The sequence below is a fragment of the Euphorbia lathyris genome, chromosome 10 (genome assembly GCF_963576675.1).
Source record: "Euphorbia lathyris chromosome 10, ddEupLath1.1, whole genome shotgun sequence".
In the NCBI taxonomy this organism is placed as follows: Eukaryota; Viridiplantae; Streptophyta; class Magnoliopsida; order Malpighiales; family Euphorbiaceae; genus Euphorbia; species Euphorbia lathyris.
In genome coordinates, this window is record NC_088919.1 from 11,510,394 (window position 1) to 11,529,770 (window position 19,377).

The following is a 19,377-nucleotide window of genomic DNA, read 5'->3' on the forward strand; positions in this document are numbered from 1 at the left end:
ACTCACTATACCCCGCTCCTGCCCATTTAATACGCGTGAGGGCAGCATCAAATCCATTCCTGTACACTGGCGCATACAGATCACGGTTTGCCCGCATCTCATTCTCTATGAGCACTCTCATCAACTTCCACTCCTCCTGGTTATAGGTGATGGCATCGGCTAAAACATGAAATCCACAATTGCCATCTGCTACAACATCATGGAATCCAGTAATAAACGGTACGATGAGACCTTGAACCCGATGTAAATGGTGGTAATCGGCGATATCCGCATCAAATCCGGCTGAAAATATTAATATATGAAATTCATCAATAAAAATATATTTACTTTAACTTCAACATATATATTAATAAAATAAAATATACCCGGCATCTCGTTGTTATGCACAGATGAGGATGAGGAACGGCCTCGACTACGACTACTCCTCGAACCTGAGGACCGTGCTCGACCTCGTGGTGCCTAACTGTACTCCCATGCACTCGGATTTCGTTTCGTTGATGAATTCCCCTTTGGTCTACCCCTAACAGTGTCTTTGACCTCAGGTTCTTTGAAGCCACTTTGTTCCGGGTTTATCTGATCATGAATCATCATCGATATGCTACGCACCATTGAAGGATCTAATTTTTCAACCTTTTCCACAAGAGAGTGAAAAAACCGGTGATCCTCAGACCCGTCAGCATATACAGGAGCTGTAGATACCCATTTTTGTCCGGGCCAATTTTTAAGTTTTTAATAAATTTCACTCAAAATTTGAACAATTCATGAATTATCCAAAATATATGGTATTATTTCGAAAATAATTTTTGCAGAAAAAATTGTGCTGTTAAGACTAATTTGTCATATTTCGGTATACATCGGTAATATCGAATTATATTCAAAATGCGACTTAATAGAATTGAGGTATAATTTTAACCTTTTATGAACTTTATTCGAGATATGTTCCTCGTATTTTGAATAAAATTGAATTTGCTTGAATCCGAGTTATAATTTATTAAGGTTCAGATGTCAATCAATCGAATTAACATTTCAATGTTTATTTATTTGTCGTAAACTATATCTAGAAATGTCTATAGTATGAATTGCGAATTATGATGTAATATCGTATATTAAAGTTAAAGTTAATATTGACTTTGGTTACGATTTATATTATAATTAAACGTTTAGAATATAGTTAATTTCTAAATAACGCACTATGACAAATGGATTCAAAAATTGAAAAGTTAATAAATTAACGACAATTGAACGCTTAAAAATGAAATTTTTAGTAATAAATAAATAGGTGCCCGCTATCCTCACTTCCTTTAAAAATAAAGTAAATTTACTTTGTTTTAATAACGAATAGTATTGCGACATGTATCAAATTAATTTAAATAAATTAAATTATATTAAAAGTTGACATGCTATTACAGGTTACCATTAAATAGGGAAAATTAAAGTTACACAAGGTAGAATATAATTCTATCCACCAAACTACTTTATGGAAATTGACACTACTTTACGGAAAATCTAAAAAACCTTTACAAATTTCCATAACATTTCTATAATTTTCCGTAAATTAATTATTTTTTGTTAAATTATTAATAAAAAAATAATTTTAATTATACCCACCAAACCACTTTACGAAAATTAACACTACTTTACGGAAAATCTAAAAAATCTTTACAAATTTCCGTAACATTTCTATAATTTTCCGTAAATTAATTATTTTTTGTTAAATTATTAATAAAAAAATAATTTTAATTCTATCCACCAAACCACTTTACGAAAATTAACACTACTTTACGGAAAATCTAAAAAACCTTACAAATTTCCGTAACAATTCTATAATTTTCCGTAAATTAATTATTTTTTGTTAAATTATTAATAAAAAAATAATTTTAATTATATCCACTAAACCACTTTACGAAAATTAACACTACTTTACGGAAAATCTAAAAAACCTTTACAAATTTTCGTAACATTTCTATAATTTTCTGTAAATTAATTATTTTTTGTAACCTTTCTATAATTTTCTATCCACCAAACCACTTTACGGAAAATCTATAAAACCTTTAAAATTTTCCGTAACATTTGTATAATTCTACGGAAATTAATTATTTTTGATAAATTATTAATAAAAAATAATTTTAATTCTATCCAACAAACAACTTTACGTAAATTGACACTACTTTACGGAAAATCTATAAAACATTTACAAATTTTCGTAACATTTGTATAATTCTACGGAAATTAATTATTTTTGATAAATTATTAATAAAAATAATAATTTTAATTCTATCCACCAAACCACTTTACGAAAATTGACATTACTTTACGGAAAATCTATAAAACCTTTACAAATTTCCGTAACATTTCTACAATTTTACGTAAATTAATTATTTTTTGTTAAATTATTAATAAAAAATAATTTTAATTCTATCCACCAAACCACTTTACGAAAATTAACACTATTTTACGGAAAATCTATAAAACCTTTACAAATTTTCGTAACATGTCTACAATTTTACGTAACTTAATTATTTTTTGTTAAATTATTAATAAAAAAATAATTTTAATTCTATCCACCAAACCACTTTACGTAAATTGACACTACATTACCGAAAATTTATAAAACTTTTACAAATTTTCTTAATATTTGTATAATTTTACGTAAAATAATTATTTTTGGTAAATTATTAATAACAAATAATTTTAATTATATCCACCAAACCATTTACGTAAATTGACACTACTTTACGGAAAATCTATAAAACCTTTACAAATTTCTGTAACATTTCTATAATTTTACGTAAATTAATTATTTTTTGTTAAATTATTAATCAAAAATAATTTTAATTCTATCCACCAAACCACTTTACGAAAATTGACACTACTTTACGGAAAATCTATAAAACCTTTACAAATTTCTGTAACATTAGTACAATTTTACGTAAAGCAATTATTTTTCCGTAAAATATTAATAAAAATAATTTTAATTCTATCCACTAAACTATTTTAAGTAATTGCAATACTTGGCGTAAAATCCATAAAATCTTGACAAATTTCCATAACATTTGAACAATTTTACGTAAATTAATTTTTCGGGAGTTTTTTTGCGCTTTAGTTAACGTATCAGTAGATTAGTTAGATGTAGCAACCGATATTTTGAAATCTTTTATATCTAATGTAATATTATGTTGAATGTTTTTTAGGGTTTAGGAGTTATTTGTTCCAAATAAGCAACTTGAGGAGTTATTTATTCCACTTGAGCAATTTCATGAGTTATTTGTTTAAAATAGGATTAAGGTGCAAAAATACCCCTAACATTTTGGGCCAGGATCAATTTTACCCCTAACGTCTAAAATGGTGCAATTTTACCCTTAACGTTGGAAGCCAGTAGCAATTTTACCCCTAACGTTTAAATTGGTTCAATTTGAGAAATAATTGACTGTCTTCTCGGTCATGAATTTTGTCATTTATATTTCACATGTGCATCATTTTATCAGTAACAGATCGCAAGCATATGTTGGGATGTGAAAAAAAAATAAAAAATATATATTGTCTTTTTGTACGAACTAGACAAAAAAAATCAAAAAAATCACCGAATTTATAAATATTAATCTCCAATTCTATTATTAAATTATAAAAAATATGAAATCTCTTTTTTAAAAACGAATTGTTATACAATTTGTGCAGAATAAGAAACAAAAATATATGTGTTTTATAATAGTGTCTGAAATTAATCCAATTTATTAACGTTAGGGGTAAAATTGCTCCTGGCTTCTAACGTTAGGGGTAAAATTGGACCATTTTAGACGTTTGGGGTAAAATTGCTCCTAATCTAAAAAGTTAGGGGTATTTTTGCACCTTAAACCTTTAAAATAACCAAGGTGGGGGATAAATTATCACAAATCTAAATTCGGGGGTCAGTTACGTAAAATTATAAAAATGTTACGGAAATTTGTAAATATTTTATAGATTTTCCGTAAAGTAGTGTCAATTTACGTAAAGTTGTTTGGTGGATAGAATTAAAATTATTTTTTATTAATAATTTACCAAAAAATAATTAATTTACGTAAAATTATAGAAATGTTACGGAAATTTGTAAAGGTTTTATAGATTTTCCGTAAAGTAGTGTCAATTTACGTAAATGGTTTGGTGGATAGAATTAAAATTATTTTTTATTAATAATTTACCAAAAATAATTATTTTACGTAAAATTATACAAATATTACAGAAATTTGTAAAGGTTTTATATATTTTCGGTAAAGTAGTGTCAATTTACGTAAAGTGGTTTGGTGGATATAATTAATTTTTTTTTTAATAATTTAACAAAAAATAATTAATTTACGTAAAATTATACAAATGTTACGGAAATTTGTAAAGGTTTTATAGATTTTCCGTAAAGTAGTGTCAATTTTCGTGAAGTTGTTTGCTGGATAGAATTAAAATTATTTTTTTATTAATAATTTAACAAAAAATAATTAATTTACATAAAATTATAGAAATGTTACGAAAATTTGTAAATGTTTTATAGATTTTCCGTAAAGTAGTGTCAATTTACGTAAAGTTGTTTGGTGAATAGAATTAAAATTATTTTTTATTAATAATTTATCAAAAATAATTAATTTTCGTAGAATTATACAAATGTTGCGGAAATTTGTAAAGGTTTTATAGATTTTCCGTAAAGTAGTGTCAATTTTCGTAAAGTGGTTTGGTGGATAGAATTAAAATTATTTTTTATTAATAATTTATCAAAAACAATTAATTTCCGTAGAATTATACAAATGTTACGGAAATTTGTAAAGGTTTTATAGATTTTCCCTAAAGTAGTGTTAATTTTCGTAAAGTGGTTTGGTGGATATAATTAAAATTATTTTTTTATTACTAATTTAACAAAAAATAATTAATTTACGGAAAATTATAGAAATGTTACGGAAATTTATAAAGGTTTTTTAGGTTTTCCGTAAAGTAGTGTTAATTTTTGTAAAGTGATTTGATGGATATAATTAAAATTATTTTTCATTAATAATTTAACAAAAAATAATTAATTTACGGAAAATTATAGAAATGTTATGGAAATTTGTAAAGGTTTTATAAATTTTCCGTAAAGTAGTGTCAATTTTCGTAAAGTGGTTTGGTGGATAGAATTAAAATTATTTTTTTATTAATAATTTAACAAAAAATAATTAATTTACGTAAAATTGTAGAAATGTTACGAAAATTTGTAAACGTTTTATAGATTTTCCATAAAGTAATGTCAATTTTCGTAAAGTGGTTTAGTGGATAGAATTAAAATAATTTTTTTATTAATAATTTAACAAAAAATAAATAATTTACGTAAAATTATAGAAATGTTACGGAAATTTATAAAGGTTTTATAGATTTTCCGTAAATTAGTGTCAATTTTCGTAAAGTTGTTTGGTGGATAGAATTAAAATTATTTTTTTATTAATAATTTAACAAAAAATAATTAATTTACATAAAATTATAGAAATGTTACGGAAATTTGTAAATGTTTTATAGATTTTCCGTAAAGTAGTGTCAATTTACGTAAAGTTGTTTGGTGAATAAAATTAAAATTATTTTTTATTAATAATTTATCAAAAATAATTAATTTTCGTAGAATTATACAAATGTTACAGAAATTTGTAAAGGTTTTATATATTTTCCGTAAAGTAGTGTTAATTTTCGTAAAGTGGTTTGGTGGATAGAATTAAAATTATTTTTTATTAATAATTTATCAAAAACAATTAATTTCCATAGAATTATACAAATGTTACGGAAATTTGTAAAGGTTTTATAGATTTTCCGTAAAGTAGTGTTAATTTTCGTAAAGTGGCTTGGTGGATATAATTAAAATTATCTTTTTATTACTAATTTAACAAAAAAATAATTAATTTACGGAAAATTATAGAAATGTTACGGAAATTTATAAAAGTTTTTTAGGTTTTCCGTAAAGTAGTGTTAATTTTCGTAAAGTGATTTGATGGATATAATTAAAATTATTTTTCATTAATAATTTAACAAAAAATAATTAATTTACGGAAAATTATAGAAATATTACGGAAATTTGTAAAGGTTTTATAAATTTTTCGTAAAGTAGTGTCAATTTTCGTAAAGTGGTTTGGTGGATAGAATTAAAATTATTTTTTTATTAATAATTTAACAAAAAATAATTAATTTACGTAAAATTGTAGAAATGTTACGAAAATTTGTAAAGGTTTTATAGATTTTCCATAAAGTAATGTCAATTTTCGTAAAGTGGTTTAGTGGATAGAATTAAAATTATTTTTTATTAATAATTTAACAAAAAATAATTAATTTACGTAAAATTATAGAAATGTTACGGAAATTTATAAAGGTTTTATAGATTTTCCGTAAATTAGTGTCAATTTTCGTAAAGTTGTTTGGTGGATAGAATTAAAATTATTTTTTTATTAATAATTTAACAAAAAATAATTAATTTATATAAAATTATAGAAATGTTACGGAAATTTGCAAATGTTTTATAGATTTTCTGTAAAGTAGTGTCAATTTACGTAAAGTTGTTTGGTGAATAGAATTAAAATTATTTTTTATTAATAATTTATCAAAAATAATTAATTTTCGTAGAATTATACAAATGTTACGAAAATTTGTAAAGGTTTTATAGATTTTCCGTAAAGTAGTGTAAATTTTCGTAAAGTGGTTTGGTGGATAGAATTAAAATTATTTTTTATTAATAATTTATCAAAAACAATTAATTTCCATAGAATTATACAAATGTTACGGAAATTTGTAAAGGTTTTATAGATTTTCCGTAAAGTAGTGTTAATTTTCGTAAAGTGGCTTGGTGGATATAATTAAAATTATCTTTTTATTACTAATTTAACAAAAAATAATTAATTTACGGAAAATTATAGAAATGTTACGGAAATTTATAAAGGTTTTTTAGGTTTTCCGTAAAGTAGTGTTAATTTTCGTAAAGTGATTTGATGGATATAATTAAAATTATTTTTCATTAATAATTTAACAAAAAATAATTAATTTACGAAAAATTATAGAAATGTTACGGAAATTTGTAAAGGTTTTATAAATTTTCCGTAAAGTAGTGTCAATTTTCGTAAAGTGGTTTGGTGGATAAAATTAAAATTATTTTTTTATTAATAATTTAACAAAAAATAATTAATTTACGTAAAATTGTAGAAATGTTACGGAAATTTGTAAAGGTTTTATAGATTTTTCATAAAGTAATGTCAATTTTCGTAAAGTGGTTTAGTGGATAGAATTAAAATTATTTTTTTATTAATAATTTAACAAAAAATAATTAATTTACATAAAATTATAGAAATGTTACGGAAATTTATAAATATTTTATAGATTTTCCGTAAAGTAGTGTCAATTTACGTAAAGTTGTTTGGTGAATAGAATTAAAATTATTTTTTATTAATAATTTACCAAAAATAATTAATTTCCGTAGAATTATACGAATGTTACGGAAATTTGTAAAGGTTTTATAGATTTTTCGTAAAGTAGTGTTAATTTTCGTAAAGTGGTTTGATGGATAGAATTAAAATTATTTTTTATTAATAATTTAACAAAAAATAATTAATTTACGGAAAATTATAGAAATGTTACGGAAATTTGTAAAGGTTTTTTAGATTTTCCGTAAAGTAGTGTTAATTTTCGTAAAGTGGTTTGGTGGATATAATTAAAATTATTTTTTTATTAATAATTTAATAAAAAATAATTAATTTACGGAAAATTATAGAAATGTTACGGAAATTTGTAAAGGTTTTTTAGATTTTCCGTAAAGTAGTGTCAATTTCCGTAAAGTAGTTTGGTGGATAGAATTATATTCTACTTTGTGTAACTTTAATTTTCCTTATTTAGTGGTAACCTGTAATAGCAGGTCAACTTTTAATATAATTTAATTTATTTTAAATTAATTAGACACATGTCGCAATACTATTCGTTATTGAAACAAAGTAAATTTACTTTGTTTTTAAAGGAAGTGAGGATAGCGGGCTCTAGACACTCACCCATCAGTTGCGGGGAGCCGCTCTAGACACTCGCCTATCAGTTGCGGGGAGCTGCTCTAAACACTCACCTATCACTTGCGGGGAGCCGCTCTAAACACTCACATGTCAGTTGCGGGGAGCCGCTCTAAACACTCACCCATCAGTTGTGGGGAGCCGCTCTAAACACTCACATATCAGTTGCGGGGAGTCGCTATAAAAGCTCGCATCTCATAATCAAATCAGCACAAATCAAGTCAGATCATTGTTTTTTGAGTTTTTACTTTTTCGCTCAATAAAATGCAAAAATGGCTATCTATGTGTACTTTGTATACTCCATTTTTAATGGAGATATACAAAGGGGGGCAGCTGTAGATACCCATTTTTGTCCGGGCCAATTTTTAAGTTTTTAATAAATTTCACTCAAAATTTGAACAATTCATGAATTATCCAAAATATATGGTAGTATCTCGAAAATAATTTTTGCGGAAAAAATTGTGCTCTTAAGACTAATTTGTCATATTTCGGTATACATCGGTAATATCGAATTATATTCAAAATGCGACTTAATAGAATTGAGAATAAAATTGAATTTGCTTGAATCCGGGTTATAATTTATTAAGGTTCAGATATCAATCAATCAAATTAACATTTCAATGTTTATTTATTTATCGTAAAATATATCTAGAAATGTCTATAGTCTGAATTGCGAATTATGATGTAATATCGTATATTAAAGTTAAAGTTAATATTGACTTTGGTTACGATTTATATTATAATTAAACGTTTAGAATATAGTTAATTTCTAAATAACGCACTATGACAAATGGATTCAAAAATTGAAAAGTTAATAAATTAACGACAATTGAACGCTTAAAAATGAAATTTTTAGTAATAAATAAATATTACATTATTAATATAAATATTTCTCTTATTATTTTTGTTTTTACAGTAATTTTGATAGGATCCAAAAACCCGCTCGTCTGTCTGAGATACCCAGAAATTCTCGCTGTCCCCAAAAAGCAAGATCAGAACGCACACTCGATGCAAGAATATTCTAAAAAGTGATCGAATCATATTCAAGTGACTGAATTATCTCATTGTAGTACAAGTCCCAACAAATCGGAAGTTCAGAAAATTATTCGTACAAGTTCCAACAAATCAGAAGTTCGGAGAATTATTCGAAGCACGGGTAATTATTAGCTCAATTCCGATTCCAAAGCACGGGTAATTGTCAATTCAAGTCCAATAAATTCCAAAGCTCGGGATTTTATCCGTACAAGTCAAACGGAGTCTGCTCGGATCAGAAATAATTCAAATTCAATCCGGATCCACATCAAGCTCGGGTAAAAGTTAATTCAAATTCAATCCGGATCCACGTCAGATTCAGATCAGAATTCAGTCCAACGGCGTCAATCTGCAAAAAAGATTCAATCTCAGGGACCAAACAGCATTTTTACCAAAAAGATGAGATGATATCATTCAACAGGCATCGAGAAGTGAAAATGGACAAGCAAAAAGACCAAGGCACAGTTGGAAATAGAAAGAAATGATGAAACTCAGTAATTCACAGTTGGAAATTTTTACTATAAATAACAGAGGTTCATCACTGTAAAAAGGGAGAAATTTTTTGTTATCTCAATGTAAAGGGGGGTTGAAAAAAATTTCGTCTCACTGTAATAGGAGAAGAGCTTCACTGAAACAGGGGTGGAAAGCAAAAGAACAAGCTCATCTTCAATATTGTAACAGCAAACAATCAATCAAAAGAGCAAGGTTAACACGTTTCCAATTTATCCATTCATGTGTATATCTATATGAATTGTCTCTAGACCATTGTTCCTTCATCATTCTTGTCATTTTTCATCACACAATATCATTAAAACAAGAACAGAGACTTAGGTTTCATTCCGGGGCGAATCGGTCCGGAGGATCGGAATACCCTCCAGAGCCCGTAATGGCTCTGGTTGCATCCCTGAACCCAGTTTGAGAGTCCTAAAAGACTCTCTCACACAAAGAAATCAAACTCACTTAAGTAACAATGGGAATTAGAAACAGGAAGTAGATTATCGCAAAAAAAAAAATCAAACCAACAAAGTGAATAAACCCATAGGCATCATAGATCAAATAGTCACAGCAAACAACCCATCATCAACTAAGAAAATCCAAATAGCATCTCAAATCCAAGAGATATAACAGAGACCCGTAAAAAAAAAACCGAGAAGAACCGAGGTCGAGGAGGAGTAAGAGCAAAAGAGACACAAACCTCATAGCTCACCTTTGCATGTAGGTTCCCACTGATTAGAGCCACCCCCTCAGAAGTTCGAACTTGTCATCGGAGGTGAGGGACGGCAACCGTCTCCGAATCGCCCAAAAACGGACCCAACGGTCCGAACCGTGTCAAAAGTACAGAGAGACGACCAAAAAATGACCCATAGAAGAGTAGACGGGGCGAGAATGGCGAGAAGAGTGGCCGGAATCCATGGGAGCCAATGAGAGAGAATGGATGGGAGTGAGGGGTGAGAAGAAAGATCGAGAAAGTGAAGAGAGGAGAAGAAGAAATGAGGAAATGTGGGGATCTACACAAAGGGGCTGGGCTTAGAAATAGGTGTTAATTTTGGGCCTTTAAATTGGTTTAGAACAAATAAGCCCATTTAATTGAATCATGTCGGTTCAAGTCTAATTCTCCGGTCCCGGGTATCGTTGATCCAAGATAATTAATCGTATAACTTGAACATCATCCGCTAAACAAATGTTAAAAATATACAATTAAAATTCCCTTCATCCTAACATTAAAACATGGGTCAACTCGGGCCGTATACAGTTCGTTAAAACTTTATTTCGTTAAGTTTAATAATGATTTTATTTTACGAATTTATATAAATCGTTTAGTTCGTTAAATAAAAAAAAGAGTATAAATGCGTCGTGTATATGTGATATGCACGACTACAAAAAAATCTAATAAATCAATCTGAAATGTCATTTCGGATCAATAGAATTAACCAAATTAATTCGGATTGATGTGAAAACGTCATTCGAATCCGTAAACCAAATCAATTCGGATCGATGTGAAAACGTCATTCGAATTCATAACTGAACTAATTCGGGTTGATGTGAAAATGTCACTCGAATTCATAAATCAAATCGAGTCGGGTTGATGTGAAAACGTCACTCGAATTCGTAAACCAAATCGATTCGGATTGATGTGAAAACATCATCCGAATTCTCAACTAAATTAATTCTGATCGATGTGAAAACGTCGTTCGAATTCATAATCAAATTAATTCTAATCGATGTGAAAACGTCATTAGAATTCAATATAAAACCCAATGACCCCAAAACACGAGAGTGCCTGGTTTATATCGACAATTCAAAGCAAAGCAAATAAGCAAACACATAATATCACAATAGTACCGATACGTCGGGCGGGGTAGGGTGGGATCATATCTCTTCCCTACACGTAACCGGAAAAACGAACCTTTGAATCTCTCCGAAGATCGTCCTTACCAAAACCAAACCACACAGAGTCAATCCAAACAGATAGGGCGACCAATCACGCCCGCACACACATATTTCCAAGTGATGATTGGTGGCGACTCGAAACCCTTAAAACACCAGAAAGGCGGATCGAGCCGGCCACGCACCCCGACCTGCGAAACAACCGGAAGCCAGGGTGCGACAGGAGCAGTAACTGGTATGTCACTCAAACCTTCAAACGCAAGAGATCTCCAAAAAGGATGGATTCGGTCAGCACGGACCGATTCATCTGTGTCAATATACGTTTTAAGCTCACATGCACACGGAATGCCATGAGTCATGGGCAACACGCATCCGCATTCACTTACGACATCCATACTCAATCCGTGCATACGCTTGAGCTCATCATTTAGTACACGCAAGCAGTAATGTGAAACGCCCCACCACATGGTGGGGCGTGATGCTCACACGCCCGTGGGCCGAACCAGCGAATTTTTAAAATTTTTTTTTACAGAAATCAAACAAAGTTCAATCGGAAAATTACCTCAACTTCAGACACAACATCACTCTCGTCTCTTCCCGGTGATAACGGATTGCTCTCCATCAAACGTGTTGTCTTTGATTTCGGATCAAAATGTATTTGGGAGGGTTTGGAATTTTCAATTTTTGGTTAAAGGGCGGTTACGTCTTTTTTCGGGGCTGGAAGTGTGAAATTGGGGCTGGGTATAGTAATCCACTAAATATAATGCCTATAATAGTAATAGACTATATGTATAGACATCCATATTCTTTTAATTCACGTAGATCAGTTAATGAAATACCAACAAGTACTAATCTGATCCATATTTAATTAATTTATTTTTACTTCATATTTAATTAACTAATTAACTGATTATTAAAACATTTTAATTTAATTTTTAAATATAAAATATATTAGTTGGGCGGGCCGGGCTAGGCTTGGGAATTAGTTCTCCTAATTAGGCCCAGCCTGGCCCGAGCCCAATATAAATATAGTATGGGCTGGGCTAGGCTAGGCTTAGACATACTAATTACAAGTAAAATCCGGTTGGACCCGACTCGAACCATGAACAGGTCTATGTCAAATTGAGAACATGTGAATTTAAATAATTAAAATCAGATTACAATAAATGAATTGAAATCTTTCAAAAAAAAAAAAAAAAAGAATTGAAACAAATTTTTATGCATATAGTTATCAATAATTACATATAATTAAATTATTGCAAATTGAGATTACATATAGTTTTACAAATGTTGTACATTAGTCGTACAGTTCGATTATACAAATTAAATTTGTCATAATCTAAACTAGGAGTGAGATCCAACGTGACAAGAGCTTAAGTTGTGACAATAACCTTATTGTGTGACATAACAAAACTATGTAGTTTTGATGATAATTAAAAAGGGAATGTGACAAATTGGTAAATAAAATGAAAGAGATGATAGAGAAAATTGTTTTATTTCTTTTCTTTAAAATACATTTTTCCGACATCTCTAACATCATTTTTTAAAAATTTTTATACTATTAGACTCGTCTAAATTAGACGGTCATTTTAAGATCCCTGAAGTTCAAGTAAAAAAATTTCCGGTGAACGGAATTCGGGTGGACGTTTTCCGGCGAGAAAAAAAGTTTCCAGAAAATTCTCAAAACATTCCAGAAAATGTAAAATATTATTCTAAAAAACTTTAATTCTTGGATCGAAGTCAGATTTCTTACGGTTTAGTCCCAATAAAACATTTTCCTTAATTTTATCCATTTTACATGCTTCAACAATTTGTTGGGATTATACCGTAAGAAATCCCGCTTCGACCCAAGAATTAAAGTTTCTTAGAATAATGTTTTACATTTTCTGAAATTTTTTAAGAATTTTCTGGACAATTATTTTCTTTCCAGAAAACGCTCATCCGGATTCCGTTGACCGGAAATTTTTTTACTTGAGCTTCAGGGATCTTAAAATGACGGTCTAATTTAGACAAGTCTAATAGTATAAAATTTTTTGAAAAACAAGGTTAGAAATGTCGGGAAAATATATTTTAAAGAAAAGAAATAAAATATTTTTCTGTTTGAACAATATAAGTATTATGTTGCAACAAATGAGACACTAATTAGGAACAAATGGGACACTGATTTGGAACAATGTAAGTAGGACAAAAAAATATACCCAGAAAATTATCAAAAAATTTCAAAACATGTAAAACATCATTTTAAGAAACTTTAATACTTGGCTCAAAGCGAAATTCCTTACAGTTTTGACTCAATAAATTATTGAAGCATGTAAAATGGATAAAATTAAGGAACAAGTTTTATTGAGACTAAACCGTAAGAAATCACGCTTCGACCCAAGAATTAAAGTTTCTTAGAATAATGTTTTATATGTTCTGAAATTTTTTGAGAATTTTTTGGGCACTTTTTTTCTCGCCAGAAAACGCCCACCCGGATTCCGTTCACCAGAATATTTTTTACTTGAACTTCAGGGATCTTAAAATGACTGCCTAATTTAGACGAGTCTAATAGTATAAAAAATTTCGAAAAACGATGGTAGAAATGTCGGGAAAATGTATTTTAATGAAAAGAAATAAAACAATTTTATGTTGGAACAATATAAGTATCGGTCTTGATCACATGCACCTTAATAAGCAAGTAGAATTTGTTCATTCACCGTTAGATCTATGCTTATTAGAATCCTAAGGTGGAGATTCAAAGCATCTGGAGGCTTAAATTTAATAAGCCTATATCTAACGGTGAATGAGTAAATTCACTTGCTCATTAAGGTGCATGTGAAAATTCTTGATATAAGTATTATGTTGGAACAAATGGTACACTGATTTGGAACAATGGAAGTAGGACAAAAAATGTACCCAGAAAATTATCAAAAAATTCCAAAATATGTAAAACATTATTTTAAGAAACTTTAATTCTTGGCTCAAAGCGAGATTCCTTACAGTTTTGACCCAACAAATTGTTGAAGCATGTAAAATGGATAAAATTAAGGAAAAAGTTTTATTGGGACTAAACCGTAAGAAATCTCATTTCGATCCAAGAATTAAAGTTTCTTAGAATAATATTTTACATTTTCTGAAATTTTTTGAGAATTTAATGGGCACTTTGTTTCTCGCCGGAAAACGTCCACCCGGATTCCGTTCACCAGAATTTTTTTTTACTTGAGCTTCATGGATCTTAAAATGACCGTCTAATTAAAACGAGTCCAACGGTATAAAATTTTTTAGAAAATGAAGTTGGAAAAGTTGGAAAAATGCATTTTAAAGAAAAAAAATAAAAAAAAATCTCTTTCTTTTTATTTACAAATTTGCCACCTCCTTTTGGTTAATTACAAAATTGGTCCTTGTCACACAATAAGGCTTGTTACACCATAAGAAATGTGTCACACCTGATCTCATCCCATCTAAACTAAATAACTAAATAGTAAAAAATTAAGTAGAGATTAATCGTTGAAAGCTTAACGAATTTAGTACCAGTTGAAATTTCTTTAAAGTTGATAGTTTTGGGATCTTCTCGGTGTACTTGCTACAATAAAAAAATGATATTCTTCTCACAAACACTCTGATGCTAAAGTTCTCCAAAAAAAAACAACCATTGAATGAACAACTATTTATAGTTTCAGAAATGGAAGTTACCTGGTTGGTGGAAATTGAGATAACTTCGACTAATCAAGTAACTTCCATCTATAAGATTATAAATAGCTATTTTCATTCAATATTACAAGGGTTGGTTGTTTCAGAGTAATTATTACGTCTATTGATTTTAGGATTAGAGTGCTTGCAACAAGAACATCCGTTCTCATACTGTAACCGATATATCGAGAAGATCCAAGAACATCAGCTGTCAATCTTAAGGAATTTCAACTGACACCGAATTTTTCAAGCTTTCAACGATTAATCTTCCCTTAACAAATTTCACTGTCTAGTACGGTTGATTATACAAATGTTGTACATTAATCATATGGTTTGATTATTTACCGAACACAGCTTTCCCCAAAATACTTGTGAAAGCAATCTTCATCCCCACAGAATTTACGGACAACTTTGTATACTTCAATTAATAGTTTCAAAAATCTACTTGAAAAATAATTTTCATATCCCTCTGGAACTGCTCCTACGAGCTCCTGAAAATGATACGGATATTAAAAATTATTATTACATTTTCTCATATTTAGCGGACATATGTCATTTTAGACTAGTTGGATTGGACCAAATTGATACTGAACGTTTAGTTAAAGGATAATGTTTAAATTTGCCATTTCGTTTTTAGGGAAAGGTACATTTATCTTTTTTTTTTTTCCGAGAAAAGGTAGATTTACTCTTAACATATATAAGCAAGATCAATTTATCACTATATAACAGAAAATTTGAACAGACTAATTTGACCGTTATTTAACTGTCATATCGGACTTTTCAAACATCAATTATGTCAAAAACGTATATTGCGTTTGTGTTAGTAACCCATTTACAAATAACTATAAAACTGTCAAAGTGTTTAAAATGGCTTAATACACAATTACGCACCTAGGTTTGTTTGTCGAAAAGTATTAGATAAGAGAAATCTTTAATCGGAAATTAAAACATTTTTCCGGTGTTTGAAATATAACACAGAAAAACGAGAAGAATTGATTGATGACACCCTGAACTTTATCAAATTTGGACCTCTGAAACCCGTATGAGCTAATATGACATGTGATATGCTTAGCTGAAAGTTTAATTATTAGGTACCGTTCCAAATCAGTAAATAAGAGTGTGGACGGTTCAAAATTAATAAATTTAAGTGTATGATAGGTCCAGCTATAAGTTCAGAATGCCGAACGAGAAAACGTGGCAAGTTTAAGTATGTAATTATATACTAAACATGTTTAAAATGTTTAATGTGTTACCAAGATAGTTACAAACTACCTGCCAAAATACACGAAACGGTTTCAATTTATCATCAAACATGTTTGGAACATCGTTATGGTAGTCAAATAACAGTCCAACGAGCCCGCTCAAATTTTTCGTTAGACAGATATAAAATTGATTTTGCTTGAAAACATTAGGGGTAAATTTGTATTATTTCGTACAATAATGATAAATCTGCACTCTTAAAAACGATAGTAACAAATTCGGACTTTACCACTAAAAATAGACTTCCAATATCAATTTCAACTAGTCCAAAATTACACATGCCCGCACTAACACGTTAACGTACGAATTAAGGGTCAATTTGGTCCCTAAAGTTGGCATACAGGTTCAGTTTAGCCCAAACGGAAGTTTAGATATCAACTCTATACCTAAACTTCCATTAGGGCTAAACCGAACCTGTATGCTAACTTAGGAGCCTAATTGACCCTTAATTCAAATTTTCACACATTAATCTTATAATAAGTTGAAGGATCAAATTGATGTTTATCCGAATTTCAAGAATTTCAAAAAACTATTCTTTGAACACAAATTTTATAAGCAAATTTGTGTCAAAGAAAGTCACCATGGTCGGATCCGACGAATTGGACCACTAAAAAGCTTCCATGACTATCACATCAACAACATCTCATTCTGACATATGTTGTCACATCGGAATCAAAAATAAAAATAAAAAAATAAAATTGGATCAATTCGGGATACAAGATACGGGTTACAAGTTGGGATATCCATTTTTTTAATTACCACGGCCTAACTCTAAAAAATTCTTTCTTTTTAAATTGCCACATGTTACCATATTGCTCACGTGATAACACATGTCAAACATTCATGAGGTGGTGTTGACATGACAGGTACGTCAGTTTTCCGGTGGTTCAGATCATTGAATCTGGCTATAATTACTTTATTGACATAGCTTTACTACTTTAATGATTTTATTGGGTTAAAATAATCACCGACACACCAAGCCCGCCCCTACTTTAATGACCCTAGGAACTTTTTACCCTGTGTTTTATTGGTCAAGGCTCGTTTTCCTTATGTTCAATAAACGGATAGAGTGATTTTACCTCTAAGATTATTGGAAAATTCAATTTTGCCCCCATACCAGAAATCCTATTTCCTTTTTACCCTTTTACAAGGAAATCCATCACTAATTTTCATTAGTATTTACTTAGAAAATGGATAAATTACACCCATGGCCCTCTAAAATAAACTCTCACAAACTCATAAAGCACAATTGTGCCTCCTGTCAAGCTACATCTTTCCTTTTTTTTTTCAATACTCAAATCAAATGGGCATCTTTGGCTTTTATAGCCAAGGATGAAGCTTCCTCTAATTAATTGTGCCAGCATTTTGCTGGCACAATTAATTCTTCCTTTGACCACCGAATTCGGTGGTCAACTTTCTTTTCTTACTTTTTTTTATAATTACAAATTATAAAAACAATCCATCATTATTACAAATTACAAAAATAATCTCTCATTAATTGGGACTTTATAACAATTTCTTTTTTTTGTTTAATTGTTTTAAATTAATAGTTAATTTTCTCAACAATCAGATGGTTTGTGTGTTTTTAATTACGGACCAAAAGGCCATAGGCGAAAAGTTGGATACCGGTGTACCAAGAGAAGCAGCAGCAAACTGAAAAAGATCTGAGTAGACATTGAAACGACGTTGTTAAGCAAGTAAACGACAACTGATGGTCCTGCTAGGTAAAACAGTGTTTTGAGCTCGAGAAAAACAGCTTTTCGGAGTCGGTGAAAGTAAGTGAAATCGGTGTTGGATAGGATTTCTTCAAGCTCTGAACTAACTGTTGGGATCAGAGATGATTGTTTGGGAAGTAATATGGATTCGATTCCTCATTTTCAGAGTTTGACAGGCAGTGATAAAATGGTGGGCGATGGTGGTGTTCCAATGCAGTTTATGGAGGATAATTTGAGCTTGGAGGATGAAAAAAATGCAATTCTCAAGAAAATTAAATTAAGTAAAGATTAGATTTACAAAAGAGTTGGAAATTTAATTGACTTTAGAGAGAGAAATTAACAAAGAAAATAGAGAGAAGAGGGAGAAAGAAATGAAATTAAAGAGATGGAGAAGATGGTGTATTTGGTTGTTATTTTTAATTTTGGGGTTTGTTTGTAATAATTAGACAATAAAGGGGTTTAATTTATAAAGTAAATAAATATAAGGACAAAATTAACTCTTTTTCTTTTGACTTTAGTCAAATTAGTATGTGTTTGCTGTCGGAATGAACCTCAAGGTACCATTTTATAAATTTTTAAACTACAAGGCTCCAATCAAAAACAGATGTGACCACAAGGTTTATTTTTTTACTTATCCCTAATTATAATTCAAATTATAATGTTAATAATGATAATATTTAGAATTCTTTAAATTAAAATAATTATAATATTTTGAATTGTTTAGAATAATAATAATTAAAATTTAAAATTAGAAAAAAAATTCCACGTGGACGTGTGAACATCACGCCTCACCACGTGGTGAGGCGTGATGTTCACACGCCCGCGTTCCTTAGAGAGAAAAAAATAACTTCAAAAACAATTTAACAACACTTTTTTTTTTCTAAAATTAAGTAGGTGATTGTTTTAGCTTTTCAGAGGAGCGTTTAACGTTTCACTCCAAACGGCAGGAAATATAGCGTTTGGTTAAGTTTATATAAACGCAGCGTTGAACATTTTCTCTGGAAACTGCAGTGTTTGGAGTGTTTCACGAAAAGCTCCTATTTGGAGCTTTTCATAAACAGATGTTTGTAGTTAGCTGTTATTGACATAATTATCCTTCTTATTTCCACAAAATATGTTTATTTTTTAAAATTATTTATTTTCTACAACATAATTACCAGAAAACAAGGTTCTGTTACTAGAAAATTATTTATATTTCTACAACATAATTACCATTTTATCACCGTTAGTAACAGATCACAAACATATGATTAGACGTGAATTTTTTTTTAAGAAAATAAAAAAATATATATTGTCAT

General features: G+C 29.4%; 1 long non-coding RNA gene across 1 annotated transcript; it reads right to left on the minus strand.

Moving 5' to 3' along the window:
• Positions 1-9,057: 9,057 nt before the first annotated feature.
• On the minus strand, positions 9,058-10,523 carry LOC136209764 (uncharacterized). The gene is made up of 2 exons (XR_010677656.1): positions 10,243-10,523; positions 9,058-9,396 (listed from the first exon to the last, which is right to left on the minus strand). It is a non-coding gene; the product is annotated as an uncharacterized lncRNA (long non-coding RNA).
• Positions 10,524-19,377: the final 8,854 nt, after the last annotated feature.